The sequence below is a fragment of the Trachypithecus francoisi genome, unplaced genomic scaffold, assembly GCF_009764315.1.
Source record: "Trachypithecus francoisi isolate TF-2019V2 unplaced genomic scaffold, Tfra_2.0 Contig01440, whole genome shotgun sequence".
Taxonomy (NCBI): domain Eukaryota; kingdom Metazoa; phylum Chordata; class Mammalia; order Primates; family Cercopithecidae; genus Trachypithecus; species Trachypithecus francoisi.
In genome coordinates, this window is record NW_022681431.1 from 3,584,478 (window position 1) to 3,605,627 (window position 21,150).

Here is a 21,150-nt window from a genome sequence, read left to right on the forward strand (position 1 = left end):
AAATCAACTAGAAAATCTAGAAGAAATGGATAATTTCCTGGACACTTACACTCTTCCAAGACTAAACCAGGAAGAAGTTGAATCCCTACATAGACCAATAGCAGGCTCTGAAATTGAGGCAATAATTAATAGCCTACCCACCAAAAAAAGTCCAGGACCAGATGGATTCACAGCTGAATTCTACCAGAGGTACAAGAAGGAGTTGGTACCATTTCTTCTGAAATGATTCCAATCAATAGAAAAAGAGAGAATCCTCCTTAACTCATTTTATGAGGCCAACATCATCCTGATACCAAAGCCTGGCAGAGACACAACAAAAAAAGAGAATTTTAGACCAATATCCCTGAAGAACATCGATGCAAAAATCCTCAATAAAATGCTGGCAAACCGGATCCAGCAGCACATCAAAAAGCTTATCCACCATGATCAAGTGGGCTTCATCCCTGGGATGCAAGGCTGGTTCAACATTCGCAAATCAATAAACGTAATCCAGCATATAAACAGAACCAAAGACAAGAACCACATGATTATCTCAATAGATGCAGAAAAGGCTTTTGACAAAATTCAACAGCACTTCATGCTAAAAACGCTCAATACATTCGGTATTGATGGAACGTACCTCAAAATAATAAGAGCTATTTATGACAAACCCACAGCTAATATCATACTGAATGGGCAAAAACTGGAAAAATTCCCTTTGAAAACTGGCACAAGACAGGGATGCCCTCTCTCACCACTCCTATTCAACATAGTGTTCGAAGTTCTGGCTAGGGCAATCAGGCAAGAGAAAGAAATGAAGGGTATTCAGTTAGGAAAAGAAGAAGTCAAATTGTTCCTGTTTGCAGATGACATGATTGTATATTTAGAAAACCCCATTGTCTCAGCCCAAAATCTCCTTAAGCTGATAAGCAACTTCAGCAAAGTCTCAGGATACAAAATTAATGTGCAAAAATCACAAGCATTCTTACACACCAGTAACAGACAAACAGAGAGCCAAATCAGGAATGAACTTCCATTCACAACTGCTTCCAAGAGAATAAAATACCCAGGAATCCAACTTACAAGGGATGTAAAGGACCTCTTCAAGGAGAACTACAAACCACTGCTCAGTGAAATCAAAGAGGACACAAACAAATGGAAGAACATACCATGCTCATGGATAGGAAGAATCAATATCGTGAAAACAGCCATACTGCCCAAGGTTATTTATAGATTCAATGCCATCCCCATCAAGCTACCAATGAGTTTCTTCACAGAATTGGAAAAAATGGCTTTAAAGTTCATATGGAACCAAAAAAGAGCCCGCATTGCCAAGACAATCCTAAGTCAAAAGGACAAAGCTGGAGGCATCACAATACCTGACTTAAAAATATACTACAAGGCTACAGTAACCAAAACAGCATGGTACCAGTACCACAACAGAGATATAGACCAATGGAACAGAACAGAGTCCTCAGAAATAATACCACACATCTACAGCCATCTGATCTTTGACAAACCTGAGAGGAACAAGAAATGGGGAAAGGATTCCCTATTTAATAAATGGTGCTGGGAAAATTGGCTAGCCATAAGTAGAAAGCTGAAACTGGATCCTTTCCTTACTCCTTATACGAAAATTAATTCAAGATGGATTAGAGACTTAAATGTTAGACCTAATACCATAAAAACCCTAGAAGAAAATCTAGGTAGTACCATTCAGGACATGGGCATGGGCAAGGACTTCATGCCTAAAACACCAAAAGCCACGGCAACAAAATCCAAAATTGACAAATGGGATCTCATTAAACTAAAGAGCTTCTGTACAGCAAAAGAAACTACCATCAGAGTGAACAGGCAACCTACAGAATGGGAGAAAATTTTTGCAATCTACTCATCTGACAAAGGGCTCATATCCAGAACCTACAAAGAACTCCAACAAATTTACAAGAAAAAAACAAACAACCCCATCAAAAAGTGGGCAAAGGATATGAACAGACATTTCTCAAAAGAAGACATTCATACAGCCAACAGACACATGAAAAAATGCTCATCATCACTCGCCATCAGAGAAATGCAAATCAAAACCACAATGAGATACCATCTCACACCAGTTAGAATGGCAATCATTCAAAAGTCAGGAAACAACAGGTGCTGGAGAGGATGTGGAGAAATAGCAACACTTTTACACTGTTGGTGGGATTGTAAACTGGTTCAACCATTATGGAAAAGAGTATGGCAATTCCTCAAGGATCTAGAACTAGATGTACCATATGACCCAGCCATCCCACTACTGGGTATATACCCAAAGGATTATAAATCATGCTGCTATAAAGACACATGCACACGTATGTTTATTGCGGCACTATTCACATTAGCAAAGACTTGGAATCAACCCAAATGTCCATCAGTGACAGACTGGATTAAGAAAATGTGGCACATATACACCATGGAATACTATGCAGCCATAAAAAAGGATGAGTTTGTATCCTTTGTAGGGACATGGATGCAGCTGGAAACCATCATTCTTAGCAAACTATCACAAGAACAGAAATCCAAACACCGCATGTTCTCACTCATAGTTGGGAACTGAACAATGAGAACACTTGGACTCGGGAAGGGGAACATCACACATTGGGGCCCATCATGGCGGGGGGGAGGGGGGAGGGATTTCACTGGGAGTTATACCTGATATAAATGACGAATTGATGGGTGCTGACGAGTTGATGGGTGCAGCACACCAAGATGGCACAAGTGTACATACGTAACAAACCTGCACGTTATGCACATGTACCCTAGAACTTAAAGTATAATAATAAAAATAAAAATAAAAATAAAAAATACATGGTGGTTAGCAAGGAAGATCACTGTGAATGTTTTAAGTAATATTTCTATATTATTTTTAATAGCAATTATGCTGGAGGAATTACTATCTAGCCTTTCATTTCTGGTGCTCTAAAGAAAAGTCATCTATCACAGTAAAATTGTTGGAATGATTTTTTTTTTTTTGCTCATTAGAGAGCACTGTTCTTACTCATTAAAAATGTTCTCTGTTTTTATTATCTCTCTTTGTAGTATTATACCTTTTTATTCCACATAAGCAGACATTTGGTTCAATATTATTTACCAAAGTGTTTGAGGCTGTCAGCAGAAATGGGATTTATAAGCAAACATGAAGCTCCTCTACATTGTAAGACATCTTAAAGATACTCTCCATTCAAAGTAACTCACATTTCATTCATTCTTGGTTTCCAACAAAGTAAATTAGAATGGTATAAACTCAGATTATTTCAGTTATGTGCTTTTCTAAAATAAAGATATTTTAGATCCTAAATAATTTAAGTCCTTCTGATGACTTTGATAATTATGCAAAGTTTTCAACAGTCTTTTAACCTTTTTTGTAAGGTGACAATTGTTGCTGATATGACCAATGTAACATTTACTAAAATGAGGCATTATCAAAATTACTCACAATTCTGTAGATACAATTGTGTTAATTACAGTGAAAATAAGCCAGATTATAAGGAGAAACATAGAGCAAATATATTTTTTAAGAAAAGAATATGTACTTAAGCTTTAATTCTTTATTATAGGCACTCAAAAGTATCTACCAAACTATTAAATCATTGAAAATTAGTAATTAATACCACTTAAAATATATTACTTAGAGCAAATTATTAGCATTTTTTTAGATATCTCAAAGATAACTGAATCATTGTAGCTCTGACCTGCCAACTAAATGAACAAAACAACCAACAATTACTAAATGCTTATTATTTACTATGTACCAGGAAATTTTATAAACATGTTAAATATATGAATTCTTTTGTCTTTTACAAACCCATGAAGAAAATATTGCCATTATACGCACTTTAAGAAAATTGTGATGTAGTGAAGTGAAACATCTGGTTCCATCAGTAATTTTATTTGTATTTCTAACAGATCAAAAAGGTCACTTACCACTGTTCCATAGTTTTGACTCACATGCTTACCCATTTTTATAACTCCAAGAAAGACGCTTATGTGTTCTGATTACGAATTTCCTCGTCATACCTCTCTCACTTTTTATATTTTTTCATAAAGGAGATTATTGCATGAGCTGATTCTGATGAAGACTTCGTTCAGTGCCTTCCCCCTAAAAAGTAACTGCTCCATTAGTGTCTGTGATGTTGATGATAATGAGGATGGTGATGGCAAAAATTTGGATAACATAGCATTTTTTAAGCCCAAATAAGGTTACACACGCACATACTTTTTTTTTTTTTTTTTTTCCGAGGCCTGGTCTCACTCTGTCACTCAGGCCAGAGTGCAGTGGTATGATCCTTGCAACTTTGACCTCCTGGGCTAAAGCAATTCTTCTGACTCAGCCTCCCAGGTAACTGGGACTACAAGCGTGCATCACCATGGCCAGCTAATTTTTTATGTTTTGGAGAAATAGGATCTTGCTTTTGCCCAGGTTGGTCTCAAACTCCTGGTTTCAAGCAATCCTCACGCATTGGCTTCCAAAAGCACTGGGATTACAGGCATGAGCCACCATGCCTGGCCACAGTTCTAATGATTTTTAAGCTTCAGGTAGACTCTCTACAAATGAATTCCCAGAATTCTATTAGCAGTAAGTCACCTTTTTATTCCCTTGAGTACAGAATGTGTGCTAATGTGTGCAGGATGGATGAGTAAAGGATACATAAACAGCTGCTGTACTGCAGGTAAAATAAAATTACTTTAGACACGGTAGCCAAAAGAAGCCCCAGAAGGCTACAAGGCAACACACATTGTCAGCTTTCACAAGAACCCAAATTTAATGGATGCAAAGAAGCTGGGGCCAAACAGTAGCAGGAAGAACAACACGGCCCATAACCACTACAGAACTCCATGGTTCACTGTAGGTAAATCTTGGAGAGGAAGAGAAGGGTGACTTTCAGTATGAGTTTAGAGACAAAGTAAAATCAGTCGTCCTTTGTATGCAACTGGACACAACTGTCTGTCATCTTTGTGGGCCTTTTAAATTCTACCTGCACATACTGATAGCAACATTATCTATAGGATGCTATCTGAAAATGAAGGACAATGGTATGTATATCAGTCCTTCTATGTTTATGCCATCATTTAGGACTTTTTTAAAAAAATTATTAAACTCACCAATATTCTGCAAGTGCCCAAAAGAGAAGGGAAGCCACTGTAGCCTATACAACACTGGAAAGATAAGACTATTCTTGATTATATAACAGAGTGTAATGAGAGACAAGAGATTGTGGTCACATTCATACCATAGTAAAAGATGATATCTCACTTTGCCCAAAAGTTTTGTTGTGCTTGTGAACAGTTGTTGAAATCAACTTATTTCTATGCAAATGTACAATTGCATTCTGACAGGGACTGCTTCTCCTTGAACTGGGAAATAACATCCTTGCTAAATTTAAGGCCTCACAAGGAGAGGAGACTAAAATGCAAATGATTATGACTGAGGAGAGGTGATCGAATCTGCTTTAATTCTCAGAGCATCAAAGGAAAAGATATGCCCAGCTTTAGAAGAATCCCTAAATCATGCTAATGGTTAAGTCACCAGTGGTAGTACACACACATCCAATGTCATCTATTTGTTCTGTGACAAATTTTATAAGAGAGAAGACAAAATTAAATGATGTGGATAATGTGACAATAATGCCTATTCATTTTTTATGAGTTTTTTCCTTCAGTGGGAAATGTCTTCATTTATATGACAGAGAAGGTCCCTGTTTTCCTCTGACTAGAGGGTCTGGCCAATTCTCTGCTCAAGGGCTTTTAACTTCTGATTAATTGGCAATTGGACAAAATTATACTTTCAATTGTACTCTAGGCTCTCTGTATCAATTTAAGATGAACTGTCTTCAAAACAAATAGAACATTAGTTGAAAGCAACACACAAAATAAATGCTTTATGTTATATACAAGCTCTTTTTCTCTGTAAATGTATAACAGCCGTATTAACCATAAAAAGGAAACACAAGGACTATAACAATTTGTCTTGCAATGGTCTATTCAAAATTCCACTGAAAGCCAGATAAAGAAGATGTCTGTGGTTTCAGGCCCTAGGAGGCACTGGCATGTTTCATGATGACACTTGCCGGCAGTTCATCGTTTCTGCTGAGGAAGTGGTGGCCTCCCAGCAAGCCAAAGGAATTTGTTGCCTTTCTGGCTTTTCTGTTCTCTACCCTCTGGTCATGCATCTCTCTTTTACCAAAATTGATATAGCAACAAATCTTCATATTTTTAAAAAGCCTCAGACTAACAAAGCTAGAAATAAATATCCTAAGATTGTCTTGATTACTAAGGATTGCTTAAAATATATTGAATACACTTGAATGGAAATATATATTAAAGCATTTCTTAAATTAGGAAGTAGTTATGTATTAACAATTCATTCATGCATTCAGACATAATTCTGAAGTTGTATTTTATTTATTTTACAAAAATTGTAGGGGCAAATGATGATCCTCTGATTTTAGGTGTGTGTGTAACCATGGGCAAATACATTTCCATATTTTAATTATTCATTTGTAAGATGAATATATTTAAATCACCACAATGTCTCTCTCCAGTTCTACAAAAACCAGCTCTGTGTTATTGTTCTTTTCATTTTTTTAAAAAAAGCCAAATACTTAACCCAAAGTGATGAGTTAGAAACGATAAGCCTAATGATTCTATTCATGATAGCAAGATAATTAAACAATTTAAAAATTAATGCTAAACTTGCAAGAAACATTTTGGAAAAAATATGGAAAGATAAAACTGTTCAGAGATTGCATTAATAGAGATGTATCCCATGTGCTTAAATTAGATTAAATATTACCAAGATGCCAATACATGTAATGTTTTTCTAATCAGATTAGAAATGAGATGTCTTGTGTGTTTTGTTCTCATTAAACCTTTATGACATTATCATAAACTTATCTAGAATAACTATAAACTATTCAAAAATACTCTTAAAATAAAAAATGAGAAAAGACTTTACTTACTTGATATTATTTGCTCAGAAATAGACAAGAAATACAATGGTTTAGAACAGAAATCTAGAAACTGTTTGAGGAAGAATTTGGTATATGATACAAAACATATAAAATCACTGGGGAAAAGAATGAACGCTTTATAAATGGCATTGTAATAGTTGGCTAACCAATATCTTAATTAGGTAACTCCAAATAAAATATATTTTCTTAACTATTAGATAATTCTGTCAATTTTACTTTGCAATATTTTTATAAATCTAAGCAATCACTTTTAATCTAGCCTTTAACCACAGATCTTTCTCTAGGTATTTATTTTTTATATAGCTAAAGCTTCAATTTCAGAAAAACCTATATCAAGGGCTGCTACATATAAAAAAGAAAAATATGTTTATAATTTAAATTTAAATGTATAATTTATTCTCTGTTTAAGCACACTAGCCATATAGAGTTCTATTTTTTAAATTTGTTTATTTAATACTGTTTTGATTTTTCTTAGAACATTTTATTATTCTATAGTTAAATCTACATTTAAGAATATGTCTTTAAAAATCATGAGTTAATTCCTCAATGTTTTCATATTTTCACAAAAAATGTATTCACTGAGATGACATAAATATTTTTCAGATACTTTAATTACCATGTTGTTTTGTTCAATGATATATTTTAGATTCATATATTTTTCTTTCTTTTGCACAAGATGTTTGGTTTGAATTAAGTCTGTAAACTAAAAACGATCTGAGGCAGGCCTCAGTCAATTTAGAATTTTAATTTGCCAAGGTTAAGGACGTTCCTGGAATTAAAAAACACAGATTCACAGAAACAGTCTGTCATTTGTGCCTTTCTCCACAGATGATTTTGAGAGGTTCAATATTTAAAGTGAAAAAGTCGGCTAGAGAGGAAAGTGGGGGGCGAGTATGGTAACACACAAGTTGCAAGAGAAAATGAACAGGTAAAGGAATAGTCATTTATGCATTCCTCTCCTGCTCAGTCAAGCTACATTTTACATAAGATAACAGTGAACACAGAATGGAGACATTTAATCTTTTATCTGTAACTATCTGCTTCAGGAACAAAAGGAAAGGCAGATTCTTTCATGACTCAGCTTTCAGCTTCATTTTTTCTTTCAGTAAAGTGAATTGGGGTACTGAGATTTTATTTTCTTTTCGCAATACTTACTTGTTTACTGGATTCAAGTAGCCATGGCTGATATTTGAGTTTTGTCATAAAAGCGACCTCCTTGGTTATACAAATAAATGATGACATTTCCAGAAAAGCTTCTTAAAAATGGGTGAAATCCAATCCCCCAAGCATGCAAACTAAGTCCTGCTCAGTTTGCAGTTCTATTTGGATAAGTTTTCCAGGATACATCATCAACTCACTGACTAGGTTCCAGTTGGATTTGGAGTCCTAGTTTTGGTAACCAATGACCTGAAAGGTTTTTCACTTTTAGTCTTGGAAGATTTCCCTCAAATATTTGCAGCTGAGATTCTGGCATGTCTGCAAATCTGACATTCCATGGACTCTAATCCTTTCCTTTTATCTTACCCCAGAAGCTGGAGTTTTGCTATATGTTACACTTAAAATACAAGAAAAAGTATCACCCTGATGTTCCTGCTTGCAGCAAATGCATTTTCACATAGCTCTTGGTGGTTCACTATAATCCTATAAGGATACCTGGTTTTTCGTTTTGGGGCTGCCTTCTATTGCTTTTCCTTGATTTGGTGGCATGTACCTTTGGAGAACAGGTGACTTTCGTCACTCTGGTCAGAAAAGGAGAATGAAGATTTCAGAGTAAGTCTTAATCAGGAATTTATTTCATCAGTTGTAACCAACTGCAATGGGTTGAGTCATTAATCCATCGAATATGTGCTGTAGCCAGGTCCCAAGTATCAAGTTCTAAGTGTTGTAATAGTTTTTCCTTCGCGAATAACAATACCTCCTATTCTGCTTGGGCTCTGCCAGTCTCTAGTGGATAATCCAGATTTAGGGTGTGGTGATTCCCAGAATGACCTGCTCTTATATTTACAGTGACCATCACTGGAAAGTCTTAAACATGTCAACAAAAGTGCAAATACAAGTAAATATCTATTACTTCAATTATAATTAGCACTCTTAAAATGCAAAGCCATTTTACTTCAAATTCTGCCGTAAGATGCAGTGATCATGATTAAAGATTAAGACTGGATAAAGATACTGTATCTGAATCTTCAGAAGTACATCTATGTGAGCAACAGAGACAAACACCAGAAAGAGCTAAGCCTTTTCTAAGGGAAAAGAAACCCTGGCAGTAAGATTTCGGGTACTTACAGTCCCAGTAGCAAGACTATCTCTTGTATAGAGACACACATAGGGTATAATCCACTTTGACTATGGCCTGTCCTGTTGGTCATGTCATTCCCATTGTTAACTAGGGCATCTGTTTAATGAGATGCCATTTATCACTTGATCCATTTAACGTCCCTCGTTCTAAATCTGTTTCACCAAGGGATTTCTATAACCTTCTGGTACAGAGAAAATGTACTGCTCATGCTGACTGAATGATTTCGATCTTTGTGATGATTGCATTTGTCATTATGAATTAGTGAAATGACTTTAGGCTGTTCAACAAACCAACTATTGTAAATCATCGCATTGCTCTGTGCCTTATTTTCTACTCCTTTAAAGAGGTAACTACTAATGGTATTTTCTTCCTACAAATGTGGTAAAGGTTAAATGAAACCATTTGCTGTCACAAGGTTTTCAAAAGTTTATACTCCAAGACAGAAATAAGTTTTGTTAGTGACGACTTCTATAAATGTATATTGCTCAATCCATCTAAGCGTCGGATTCTTGTCTGCAATATTCAGGTCTGGTCCATCATGTCTATCAATATTGAATAAAAATATTTCAAAGCTTTGCAATTACCATAACAAGAGAAACAAGACTGAATGTATGTGTTTTATTATATGTAACACAGTCATAACTCTCTCCTATAATGTTAGTTTACTTTTTTTCCAGTATTACATTTTTTTCTTTTTTTTACTGCATTTGTGAAGCTCTCAGAGACAATGAATAGAAGAAATGAGAACATGCATTCCTGTATTATTCCCACTCTTAGCAGATGGCTTTCCGTATTTCATTTCAAATGTGGTATCTGCTGATGACTTTTTGTTGATACTATCTACTGTGTTAATAAAGCCATCAATTATTCCCAATTGAACCATGGACACATTTTTGTTCTTTACAGGTTTGGGATAGATTATATGTACACTTTTGTTCTTTACAGATTTGGGACAGATTTAGAAAAATGCCTTTTTACCTAAATAAACCTACATTATCCATTAATAGGAGGTAAAGAACATTTTATTTTTTCACAGCCTTCCTCTATAAGGCATGGAATTAAACTTCTCAATTCACCAAAAAGTCTTGTCCATACCATGGGTGCCTTATAATTACTTTTGCCAAATAACAAGTGAGCACAGGATACACTTTCAAAATATTTCCTTTAGGACATCATGCAATGTTTCACACATCACTACTTTTCTTAAAATCTTAGACTATTCAATAAAATGTTGAGGTATTTTGTGTTTATTAAAAACAAGGGATCAAAAACAGTTGTGTCCATTATATCTTCTGAAGATCTTCCCTACCAATAAGGACCCATATCTTCTATAGAGATGATGGCATTGGTATACAGAAAGAACTGAACTGCCGGGCTACTGGCATACCCAGAGAGTAAGTTTCCCAAGAATAATCAGCTCTGAGGGTAACACCTGTATGTAGGCATCTAAGAAGAATCATCTCTTGCTTGCAGGCAGTAGTATTAGTTATTACTGATTTGCTCCAGATGACCACCAGAGTAAGTGCCAGAGAATAGGCAAGTAAGCAGGGTAAAAGAAAACTTTATTAACTTGCCAATGTGAAGGAGGGGCGAGGTTCATCGGTCTCCAGTGGTGGAGGCCGCCAAAGTCGCTCCGGCGTTCTCGGGTGAGGTTCCTAGGTCCGCATACGAGCAGGAGCCGAGGAAGTTCGCACCGCGCTCCAGCCTGGAGCGGCTTTTATGTCCTGGGCTGGAGAGTGGGAGGGCAGTGGGCGGGACATAGGCGGGTTGGGGCGGGGCGGTAGGCACAGCCAGGTAGGTTTCGATTTTCTTCGTCAGACGTCAGGCTGCGCCTGCGCAGTTGACCTGTGTCTTTCCTGGGCGCGGGAAAGTTGACAATGAAGAACCCGGAAATGCACCATTTTAGTCCCTTTGTTCTTTTGTTCCCTCCCTCCCTCCGTCCAGACAGTCCAACCTTTTATTGATTATAGTGATAAGGGGCGTCGTTGTCTGTCTAGCAGCTTCCTGCTGTTAGGGGGTGTTGTTATGAGGGTCTATGGTTGGCACCTGGACATAGGGATGTAGGAGCATCTGGTTGAAGGCAACGTGGGTGATCTCTTGCACTGGTATTAGATGGGCAACAGTGGTGACGTAGTGGAGGTAGTTGCTAGGAGACGGTATTGTCCCCCGCCGTTTAGATGTAAGGACACCAGTTTGCCTAGTGTCTGGAGTATTGTTTGGTTTTAGTTACGACTAGGCCGGAGATCAGACACTGGTTTGCCTAGTGCCTTAGGTGCCTAAAGGTCTAAAACAATTATTAGAGGAGATATAAGAAGCAGGTAATAGAATGATGACAGTAATAGAATGATGACAGAATAGTTAGGAAGGAGCCGAGAAAGAGGAGGGCAGGAATAGACTGAAGAGGAAGGCAGAATGAGAATAAGAGACAGCTACTGATAAGGCAAGAATGAGAGGGACTGTGGGAGGTGGGTAGGCGGAAGTGCTGAGGGATGGAAGGAGGGGCAGCCTCAACAATGGTAGGCGGACCGAGGAGGAGGGTGGAACTACAGCAGAAGAGGGAGGGGGAGGTGGAGCCCAAAGGGAAGGTGGGGCGGAAGCAGGAAGGGGAGGTGGAGTATACCGCAGGAGTGGAAGGGAGGGAGGGGAAGTAAGGTCTTCATGCAACTCAGACAGGAAAGATGACTCCTCTTTTTCGGACTTTGTTAGGCCTGCATCCTTAGCCAACATGACTTGAGTCAAGGAACACTGGCTACACAGGTCCGGACGAGAACACAAGGCCCAAAATCCTTGTATATAATTAATTTCGGACCACTTGCCTAAGCGTTGGCAGAAACTACTGAGGTCGATTAAAATGTTACGGTCTAGAGTGCCCTCAGGCGGCCTCTGAGACTGATTGTCTAATTTATATTGTGGCCACGCCACAGTGCAGAGGAACACCAGTCGCTTTCACCTGAGATCTTGTTCTAATTGCAAAGTTTTGAGATTTTTTAGAAGACACCCTAAAGGGGAGTCTCTAGGTATTTTGGATTGGGGGTTTCCCATTGCCTTCCTCTCGCCAATGGGCGAAAACGGAAACCGAACTCTACCTGGCTACAAAGCGTCCTTTGGAGCCACTAGAGACCGGTGGGAGGCTCCTGGAGCCGGAATGGAGATTACCTCCAGGCAGACGTCTCTGTCCTGGACGGGTCTCCCACGGAATGGAATGGAGTTCCTTTGGGCAGACTTCTCTGCCTTTGGGAACTTCCCTGTGGGTCACCTGGTAACCGGAAAAAAAAAGCCTTGGGCCTGCGCAGGACTTCTGGCCAAGGGATATGAGAGGGAGGCAAAAGGTACTCACCCCTAGGAGACTTGGAGGTGGGGAAAGCTATGTCCAGGTCCTGGTCCATCTGGGGCGTGGAAGGAGGAGGCTCCTCGGACCTTGGGGGCCCCTGAGGAGGGGTCTCCTCCCGGGTTTCGACACCAGCTGATTTGCTCCAGACGACCACCAGAGTAAGTGCCAGAGAATGGGCAAGTAAGCAGGGTAAAAGAAAACTTTATTAACTTGCCAATGTGAAGGAGGAGCGAGGTTCACCGGTCTCTGGGGGTGGAGGCCGACAAAGTCGCTCCCACGTTCTTGGACAAGGTTCCTAGGTCCGCATAGGAGCAGGGGCCGAGGAAGTTCGCCCCGCACGCCCTCTTGGGAGCAGCTTTTATGTCCTGGGCCTGGGAGGTCAGTGGGCGGGACATAGGCGTATCGGGGGTGGGGCGGTAGGCCCGGCTAGGTAGGTTTCGATTTTCTTCCTCAGACATCAGACTGCGCCTGCGCATTTGACCTGTGTCTTTCCCGGGCGTGGGAAAGTTGACAATGAAGAACCTGGAAATGCGCCATTTTAGTCCCTTTGTTCTTTTGTTCCCTCCCTCCCTCCATCCAGACAATTACTTTTATAAACACATTGTAAGTGACTTTTTAAAAAGGAGATAAAAACTGGTGTTATACGCACAGTAAGAGAAATCAAAATGAAAAATCCACCAATTGATAATGTTTTAACCCGTATTCTTTCCTCCTAACTGAAAACAGTCCGTGACGTTAAAGAAAATAGCTATTATATTTTCAACAGGAGGTAATTTGATCTAAATTTATTTAGAATGGACAGATTTTATTTTTTGCTTTAATTTGAAAACATCTAAGAACATTTGTAGTCACTGTTAATGATTTGGTTAATTATACTTTTATTACCAGTATAATTGGTGATGAGAGGGGTCTCAGCTCCTTATAAAACAAAAGGTTCTATTATTTCACAGTCACTGGATTTAAATGTACAATGTTGAAATTTGCTTTGTTGTGGGGTAGTAGGTCTCTTAAGAGCATATAGTTTCAATTTTATAATATTCCATAGTTTTATGTTCCTTAGCTTGAATTCTAGAAATATCCTATCATAAACCTTACCATTTCCCCAGTGCAGGCTGGATTTGTGGCTCTAGGGGCTTAGAGCAGGAAGCTGGCTACGTTCTCACACTCTTCCTCCTCTAATACATGACGGCCATGGTCCAAGGGCACCAGAACTGAGAATGAGGGCTGGACAGAAGGAACACGCTTGTGGCCAATACACCCTTGCTCTGTTGGAGAGCTGCAGTGGCAATTATACTGAATCCCAGCTGGAGTTGCCAACTCACCTGAAGACAGGCTTAGGGAGCCAGGAAGGAACCTACTGTTTGTTACCAAAGGTGGTTGATTTAGAGACCCAGAGGTGGCAGCTGTGTGATTTGGCCTTTTGGTCTTTTTATTCCTTTTATCTAGGAATAAGAAGTTTGGCAGGTACTACTATATATTCCACTTATTTTTTCTTCAGCATATCTTACAAGCTACTAAATTACTCTCTATATAATACGCCTCATGAATCCTTTCCATATACACATCATAGTTTATTTACTTACCATCTATACATAATATTTTATTCCATCCTGGTTTGTTTTCCTGTTTTCTGTAGTAGAATTGCATTTTCTCAAATAACATAGAAAACTCATATTAGTGATATGAAGGCAAAAAGGAAGAGGATTGATATAAACTATAACTTAATATTTATCAAGTTCCAAACACTGTTAATAGGCACACTGTGTACCAGCTCAGTTCTGTCTTGCCACTAGGGGCATAGTGGTATCCCCATTGCAGAGATGAAGCTTAATGATAAGAGAAGGTAGGTAATTTGTTCAATGTCATGCAGCTATGCTATTGTGGAACCTGGATGAGATCCAAATCTCTCTGCAGCATAGTCTCAACAAGCTGCTGCTTGAAACACTAGTTACTGGATAGGAATGTTTGTGTGTGTGTGTGTGTGTGTGTGTGTTTTGGTTTTGCCTGGAATAACAAACAGTGATTAAGTAAGGGTAAAAACATCTCGGAATAGTACAATGTTGCTCCAGGTCCTTCAGAAAACATTTAATGTATAAATGTTTTATTGTATCCCATGAAAAGTAAAATAGACAATTCTCTTTCTCACTCTCTTCATACCGTGATTGTATAATTACATATATTTGGTTAGATTTATTTCTAGATATTTAGATTTTCTGATTACTCTTGTAAGTAGTGCTTTTTGAAAAAAATATATAAAATATAAGACAAATGTGTTTACTGTAAAAATAAATATGTATAGACATATATATATATACATATATATATAACAGCTCTTGGTTTCTGGCATATCCATGATGTTTTTAATGAGAACTTTAAAATATCACTCTCTAATACCCTTTGCCATCTTCTAAGAGTTTCTCGTGTAAAACATATTTTGAATTTGAACTCTCCTAATTAGGTGCCAAAAGTTTATTCAAGGGATATTTACTTCTGAATATTATATTAAATATCATAAGATGATTACTTACATTTAAATTAGAGAACACTTTATTAACTTACATCTTTTAAGTTAAGACAATAATCAAATGTTTCTCCCATGATTATAATTAACACCATCAACTGCAATAGCAGTTGCCAACTATATGCCTGGAATTACAACATTAGCTATCATTTACTATGATGCTCTTCACAATGAAATGTATAACCGGCATTAAATTTTTTGACACATTGTTTTCACTATTCTTTCAACGTCATATGAAATCTCAACAAAATACACATTTGAATACACTTAAATTCCAAGGACCAGTAAAACATTGGAAGAGCAATAAAGTTTGATTTTATTATACTGGAAATATAAAATAGGTCAATAAACATTTTTTGCTTACTTATAAAAAAATTACCAATTTATTGCTAGTTATTCTAAGTTTCCTTTCAACATAGCCTTGCTAGGGAAAGGCAGTGAACTTAACTGCCTGTTATTGGCTCTGGAAACACATAACTTAGTCATTGGGTTACAGAATGATCCATGTTCTTTCCAGGGCATAAGCTATAACTTGGGAGTGAATTTATCAGTTTTGGATGGTCTTTTAACTCTTTTAGAAGGCTAGAGATTATGAGTGCACAGTTGCAGAATTTATTAAATGACAATTACATACTTGAAAATTCAAGCTCAATTATTAATTTGGAAAACGTTTTCAAGTAAGTATACATCTACAACTTAGTGAAAAGTACTTCAGCATCTTTCAAATTCTCATATATTTTCTATTAGATATAGGCTAACATATCTATAGCTAAATTAAGTTATTAAACAACATGTAACATAAAATTAATTCTAGCACTTCATTTGGATGTAGTTATTTTGGAGGCAGAATAGATCAGAATACCTGAAGTGTACTTTATATTGAGTTTGATTATTTTTATACACATGGAAGACTCTTGGCAAAGTTAAATCTATTTTGTAACGTAATGGTTCTAAGGAAAATGAGAATAGCACTTGATTAATTGAATGTTCAAATGGTGAAGGGTATTTATAATTTTGTAACATTGAGAACACTTCAAATTGTTCATGGTGACTAGAGATCCTATCCTGTGGAATAATTTAAGCATCTAGGCAATAATATGTTGCCTCCACTTCACAATTACTCAGAGAGAAAGCAAGGAATTTGACAGAATATGCAATCTTACGAATATGTGTCCAGTTCCTACTTTCACAAAGAATTTCTAGCTTCTAGAGAATTACAAAGCAGAAGTCACTGGAAATTATTTTGTATAACTTGATATGCTCAGTTGTTCCCCCACCTCTTATTTATTATATAATTAAATCATGTATAGTTAAATCATTTCATAGTTCCAAGTGAATTTTTTAAAAATAAAATGAAACACTTGTACTTTTGACAAGTGATTGAAAAAGACTCCAGTTGCAAAATATAATAGCATTTGTTGGTTTAACCCAAAGCTATAATGTGTCACGCTGGGTTTTGACATAGTTCAATTATACTTGTAAATGAGATATTATAAATGCAACTACTAATATTTGATATTCACATTGCAAACAGATGAAACTGGCTTTCATAAATAAAATAAAAAATTGTGTGTATGTGTTGGATTCACCCGGAAAACATGGAATCCAATGCATCCTTTCTCTTTTGGTCTCCTTCTCTACATTTCCCAGCTTTCAGACATCTTCACCATCCCATTATTTGCTGTAGAGGCCTTTTACAAGTAAATATACAACCACACTGGTGATTAGAATTTAATGACTACTGTTTTTACATATTCATATCCTCTTCACAATCTGCTGATTATGGACAAACATTATTCCCTTCCTTCTTTAAGGCTTGGTTAGCCTGCTATGATTTAATGTACTCTTAGAAGTCAAAATTGTCTGATTTCAAGATGATTTTCTGTGCTATAAGTTTCACCAATCTATTTTGACACTCGAAGACAAGTATATGATTCATCCTCAAAGTGTCTCAACCAAAAACAAAACACCCAGCAATTTAAATGAATTCATTAGTATAACAATATGTTATTAAACATTTATTAAGACAGAATTGAATGCGATAAGAAATAAAATAAAAAGCTAAGACCAAAACATTATTACTAGAGAAATAGATCTTTCGTCTCTCTCACTTTCCATGTATGTGTGTGTGTGTGTGTGTGTGTGTGATGTAACTACTTGATCTGCTTAGTCTATTAAAACATAATTTACATAAAATTATCATTGACATCATCTCCCCAATATTCACAAGACATAAAACTTCAATATTTACGTATTTTTTGAACCATAATTGTTTAGAAGGAATCAAAGGAATTGTTGGAGGAGTAAATATACAGATTCTTTAGTCTATGAAAGACATTCCAAGTTTCACCTTTTCTTTGACAGTTGTTGTCATAAATAATGTGTCCTACCAGTTTTCCAAACAATATTAAACTGAAATTGCTTTTGATGAATAAGAAATCACCTTAATTTCCCTAGGTTACACTGTTTTTTTGTTTGTTTGTTTTCACTGCTAAATTAGACTGAAGCTTTTGAGCCATCTGAACTTCACATTTTCCTGACATAACATCTGATTAGCCACTATGTTATTCTTATGCTTCTCCGAAGAATGTGACTTCATGAAAGAAATCTCTTGTCAAATCTTTTCTTTGAAAATAAATATGAGTGTAGGTTTTCAAAACTATGTTTCCATTTTTTCCTGTTCATTAAAACCAAGGAAATTAGAAAGATGTTTTAAGGGGGAAGAAAATATTATCTTGCTGCCAAAGAAGTCATGGTAAATGGCTTTCAACTGATTAAATAACTTATCTTCTGAAACTTGAGGAAGGAAGTTATAAACAGATATGAATACATATCCTATGTGTACTCATACCATATATAGTGGTGGAGGGAGTGTGAGTAAGATATTACTTCATACTATTAGTGTGTGGATTAAGGAGTAGATAAGCACATTTTTTGAAAATGAAGAAGGCAATGGAACTTGATGAGACTGTGCATAACATTAATATTTTAACATAATCCACTTAAAATTTCAAATAGTAAACATATCTAATTCTGATATATTAACATATTTATAAAGTTTTAAATATTATAAAAAGTAAAATCGTAGAAATGTAATACTACATCTAAGGGTGTATGTATATATATGGATAAAATATATGCAATGTATATACACACACATACATATAATGACCCCCCAATGTAGAAATGATGGAAAAATAAATTCCACAATACAAAAATTTAAAACACTATACAGTTTCAAACTTTTTAAACACTACAAAGGTACTTGATATATCGTACACAACATTCTACAAATGAATGTAGAAAAGTGTCTGGAAATTTATGACCCAAATTATTAAAAGTGATTACTCAGAGTGGAGGCATTATAAATAAGCTTTCTCTATTTTAAAAAATAATTTTAAAATAAAGTTACATTGACATAAATCTAATTAGATTAATGTATTTAATTAAATACATAAATGGTACTCATAAACCTGGATATGAAGGTGAACAGAGAAGCAATTTGTTACATATACCTTGCCTTCAAGAATTTGATAAACAGAGGAGCAAACAGTGCTGATCTTTAAGCATTTCCCTAAGTGTACAGGTCTAGAAAACAATCTGAAAGTCCCTTTTGCTAAAGTTTTATTCATATGAATGAACGTGTGATTAAAACATAATTATGCATTATTTAACAATGGGGACACATTCTGAGAAATGCGTTGTTCGGAAATTCTGTCATTGTGTGATGATCCTAGAGTGTATTCACACAAACCTAGATGAGATAGCCTACCACACATGTAGACCATATGGCATAGCCTAGTGCTGCTAGGCTACAAGTCTGAATAGCATGTTACTGTCCTGATACTGTGGGCAATTGTAGGCAATGGTGTTTGTGTATTTAAACACATTTAAACATAGAAAAGGTACAGAAAAATATGATATGACAATTTTATGGGACCGCCATCATATATGCAGTTCATCATTGACCAAAAAGTCATTATACAATGCATGACTATAAAAATTAAAGAGCACTACAATTTCTCTCAGGTTTTGAGTCTGAATGTAGGTGTAAGGTTATTAATATGCACAGAAACGTTCATTTATGACATTGCTCATGCTCTCTGCAAGAAAAACAAAAGCCATCAATAGTGTTTTTTATGAAGAGTGAGACTTGGTTAAAAATAAAAGCTCTTTTCGTAAGGAGAAAAAGTCAATCAACCTAGAAGTATTTTTTAATCAAATTTTTCTTTTTAAAACCAAAAGAGAAAATTATTATTTCATCCTGCTAAAGATCATGTACAGAATATGATGAAATATTTTCCAGTTGTCTTTGAGAACATACACATATTTGAAAATGCATGTTTTAAACAAGAATAGATGTTGAATAGATTTTCATTCAGTTTTGTTCACTTAAAATGCTTCCAATTCAATAAATTCTTTTATGTTATTTTCATTTTATGAATGAAACAGCCCATCATAATTTATTTAGACCATTCCCATCTGTTGGACTTTTGCATCCCACTGATTCCTATTTAACATCACCATTATAATAAACATCTTTGCACACAGTTTCACAGGAAAAACTCCAAAAAGTGGAATTTTTGGCTAAAGGAGAACATAATATTGAGGGTTTTCATACTAGCAACTTTTAGCATTTTAAAAAAAGCAGAAATGAGAACATATCATTGTGGACTGAAATAGATTGTTTATATTTAGATCAAAAACAAGATCCTCTCACCTTGTGTCTACTCAGAAAATTACAAGATTGAGAAGCTGAATAATGATCTATATTGTAAAGAACAAGGTGATCATTTGAGGAATGCAAGCAAAGAAGCAATTCTAGTCATGGAAGTAAATTGTAGAGCCAGATCACAACAGAACAAATTTAATGGAAAAACAAGAAAGAAAATATTATATGTGATGAAGGAGAACACAGTTATGCAAAGTTATTTGTGACTGAATGAATGACAGAAAATGTTCAGAAAGATGAAAAATGATCAAGTGAATAAAGTTCAACAGAAAGAAAATTAACCTGGAATTTAAAATTAATTTTTAAAATTCTAGACCTATAATTATTATTATATCAAAACTTTTAATTATTGCTAGGTTTTAGCCATGCAGGACTGCTTTGGATACAGGTTGCATTTTCATAATTTTACTGCAGTTATGGAATAAGACAAAAATGAATCATTGATTACCACGAAGTTTTCCATTTGCAAAATTGTGTATTTTTCTTGAAAATTTGAAGCCATTATAAGTCCTGCCTATAAAAGAAAACTCTTCTTTTGGGAACTTTTAATTAGTTTTGAGTCCAAATACGTGCTCCTTGGAAAAGAAGGTTTGAATTATCTTCCTTTTAGTCACAAACCCTTTATCTAATACGTTGCTGTTGTCCAGGACTCATTAATTCTATTGTTCCCTTTGTTGTTAGTGCTCATTTCTTTGCTCATTTGAAATCAGAACAGGTTAGAAAGGTTGAAAACTTTTTCTTAAAATGTGTGTCCTGCAAATGAACAGCGTATAAGATAAAGCTGAACACCTGAGCATTTGATGTATTACATCTCAGTAGTATCTGACAACCCTTACTCCCTGGTGATGCAATTTTTTTCTAATAATTTAGTCTCAGTCTATTAAAAGACGATTACAGATAATGCACACAGGCAAGTGGTGAAGGATGCCCAGAACAGCTTTTGTAGAGAGGTTATCAAAACACCATTCACCAAAAGGATTTTTGCACTGATTTTTTAAAAAAATTATTTCAAAAACAGACAGAATTTTAAAAGACTAAATATAACAAAGAATTTCCACTCCGTTACTCTGTATAACCCATTTTTTACAAGCCATAAGGTAAAAGTTTAAATAGCTATTATTTCCCTTGTTCATTGCAACTAAATTCTTATTTTTTATTACTGCATTTTCAAAAAAAAAGAAAACTAATATATTTGATAACACTGATACAATTTTATGGTTGTCCTGCTGATCTTTCATGTTGGATAATCTTATCAATAAGATATGATGCAATGTAAAGGTAAGG